Source organism: Tupaia chinensis, unplaced genomic scaffold (assembly GCF_000334495.1).
Source record: "Tupaia chinensis unplaced genomic scaffold, TupChi_1.0 Scaffold000659_1, whole genome shotgun sequence".
Taxonomy (NCBI): domain Eukaryota; kingdom Metazoa; phylum Chordata; class Mammalia; order Scandentia; family Tupaiidae; genus Tupaia; species Tupaia belangeri.
In genome coordinates, this window is record NW_006160181.1 from 1061135 (window position 1) to 1064469 (window position 3335).

The following is a 3335-nucleotide window of genomic DNA, read 5'->3' on the forward strand; positions in this document are numbered from 1 at the left end:
GGAGGGAGGGGGGGGGGTGTGCATCCCGAGCAGAGGAGACAGCAGTAGTAATTCATGCAATATATCCAGGAGCAACAGAAGATTTGCTCAGAAATTAATGTCCACCAGAAGAATAGTATGAAATCAGCTTGAATGGGTGAGTTAGGACAGGCTCAGGAAGCCCTTGAAAGCTGAGCCTTGGAATTTGGACTTTACCCTTTAAGTAAGGGGACTCTGAGTAGTTGTTGACATGTGTGTGGGGGTGGTCCTGGGAGAGCTCTGTGTGTTCAAAAACTTGCCAGGGCCCAGGGAGGGTAGATCGAATAGGGGAAGGCTGCAGCAGCATTAGGGGACTCCTTTGCAGCCTGGGCAGGAGGCTGTGAAGACCAAGAAAAGGGCTGTATGGCTGGGGCAGAGGGGAGGGAGTAGACACAAGGAAAGTGAGAATGTCAAAGCTCCAGACCAGGTGACAGACAGAGGGAGGAGAGGAGGGATCCAGAATGAGGCTGAGGTTTCAGGCTGCTGGTGATTGAGGGGGAGATGACACCTGAGATTGTCATGAGCTTCTGGGTGTTGGGAAGGAAGCCAGTCTTAGGGAAGACGGTGAGTTGAGCTTTGTGTATGTTGAGTCAGAGACCGAAACAGGGTATGGCTGACAGCCCCAGCCTGGCCGAGAGGCAGAGAGCTGTCATGGAGAAGAGTGAAGAGTGGAACCAGGGACTGTCAACCTCCTCTTCCTGGAGGAGAAAAGGGTTGGGTCTGATTCTTCCTAATAAAGCACCATGATGAATGTGGGTGTCACTCCTGACTCTGGGACATTCCTGACTCACTGGATCCAAGGTCTCCTGTTGTCCTTGACTTTTCCCATCTGAGACCCTCCCCTCCTGGTCTGTGTTGTTTTCCTCTCTCTCTGCCTGGGATGTGCTGTTGGTCTCATCTCCTTGGCCTTAAGGCTCTGCTGGAGCCTATGCTGCAGGGCTGATCTTTTCCGAGGATGGGTCTGGGCAGCAGCTGGGTCTGGGCAGCAGCGTCCTGCACTTTTTGGTACACAAATGGTGGATTTCAATAGATGGGAGGTCACTGGCAGTGCTCATCTGTGCAAATGACTGGGGTGGGAGTCATCGAAGGTTCCTGGTCTGATCTCTCCCCCAATTGAGTGTGTATTCCATTCAAGGTAAGCCCAGGGAGATAGTTGTTTTGCAAAATGTTGCCTCTTTTGTGCTCTGGGTCTGGCCTGCTATCTCTCCACACTCTCTGTCTGCACTCCCCTTTCAGGACTCAGCAGGGATCTCACCTCCTCTGGGAAGACTTCTGTATCTCATTTCACTCTGGACCTTCCCCTACTGAGGGGCATATTCTGCTGCACCGGAGTTGCATTCCTCTGCACTGGAGTCACTGTCCCCTCTATCCAGGCAGGATTTCTGTGACCTACACCTGGCCCAACCCCAGCAAATGCTGAGGAAGGGACGCAGATACAGTGCCTGCGGTATTGGAATCCAATGAATGGGGTCCATGCTCCCAGCTGTGGGCCCCTTGCTCATGTCCAGAGGCATGGAGATGATTGTCCATGTTACTCGGGCCATTCTTTTCTATTTTGGAGAGGTTTTTGCTACAGGGCGTATGCACTCGCCAGAAAGACAGAGCGAGACAGAGAGACAGAAAGTGAGAAATCACCGCCCAGCAGGGATGGCCACGCCGCAATCCCTTCTCCTCCATTCTCCTCTTGGGATCTTGGGCGTGCATGCACATGTGCCTGGCATGAGTTTAAGCCACCGGGTCTGAGACTTGAAGCACGGTCGACTCCATGGGAGTCCAGCGACATAGCCATTATGGCAATTGCTGGTCCCACTCCGACCATTCTTCCTCGAGGCTCAGGGAGAATTCTTCCTGCCGCACTCATCTGAGAAGTGCTGGATTCTACTAGTTTTTGAGTACTTAATAAGGGCTCCTAGCCAGAGTCCCGACTTCTCTGCAGCCCCTTGTGGGGGATTTCTCCACCAGCCCTTTCTGGTCTGTCCTCACTTCCCCAGCCTTGAGGATGGACCTGCCCAGGTCAATTGAGACACATAGCAGGGACCGAGCCCTTTCCTGTAAACATGGCCTGGTTCCGCTCTTGTAGGTTGCCCCACGTCCGACAGGCTGATGACAGGCTACCTTTTTCCCAACGTGCTTACCCAATCCCTGACACCTGCTTTCTGCGAGGTCAGCTCAGCTGGCTCCTGCTCTCTCTAAAGCCCCCAAGGTTGTCTGTGCAGGGGGAGCGTTTCTGGGAGTGGTATTTCATGATCTTGCTAGTCAGTAGGCACATGATGCTGGAAGGAATTGCTCTTGGATGTCATTAGTCTTCCTGACTAGACCTGGGAAGGACATTAAGGAACTCCCTGTGCCTCAGTTTCCTCATCTGTCAAATAAGGTTAATTGTATCCGTAATGTCAATCTCACAAGGCTACTGGGAAAACCAAATCAGTCAATAGATAGAAAACACTGCAAACATGATGTGTTACTTTGGTAACCTGCTATTTTTTTCTTTTTTATTTTTGAGAAGTTTTTGCTATAGGGTGCGTGCGCTCACCAGACAGAGAGAGACAGAGAGATAGAAAGTGAGAAATTACCCCCCAGGGGGGATGGCCACACCGCAGTCCTTTCTCCTTCATTCTCCTCTCGGGATCTTGGGCACGCAAGCACACGTGCCCGGCGTGAGTTTAAGCCACCGGGTCCGGGACTTGAACCGTGGTTGACTACGTGGGAGTCCAGCGACATAGCCATTACACTAACTGCTGGCCCTGTAACCTGCTATTATGCCAGGTCATATAGGGTTGTGTCTGGTGAATAATAGGTGTATGCTAAAGACTGACCATTGGCTGAAAACTTACCATGTTACAGAAATGGCCCAATTTTCTTATCCAGAGGGTGACCGATCTCTTGCCAAGAAAGCTGACTTCATTTGGTTGATGGATTTATACTCTGCCTCCTTCCAAAAGTGATGTAAGGTGGCTGGGTGTGGTAAAAATCCTGCACTGGATAAGGGAAAGGCAAAAGTTTCCATGTTACAGGCCTTTATCCCCTCAACACAGATTAACTGAGCACTTGGGAGGCATCATGCCTTGGTGCCATAAAAATAAATGCGGTTTCTTTTCTAAAGGAACTCTCGAGCCCAAAGAAAAGACAATGAAGAGATGAATCATAATACGTCAGGGCAAACGTGGTGGTGGGTAAGGGCTGGATAGCTTGGTGAAGAGAAGAAGAACTCCCTATTGATGGGGTGCAGGAAGAAGGATCAGGAGTGAACTCAGAGCAGGTGGTGCATGAGCCGATTCAGAAAGGATGAGGAGGATGTTACTGGCCTGAAGAGGCAT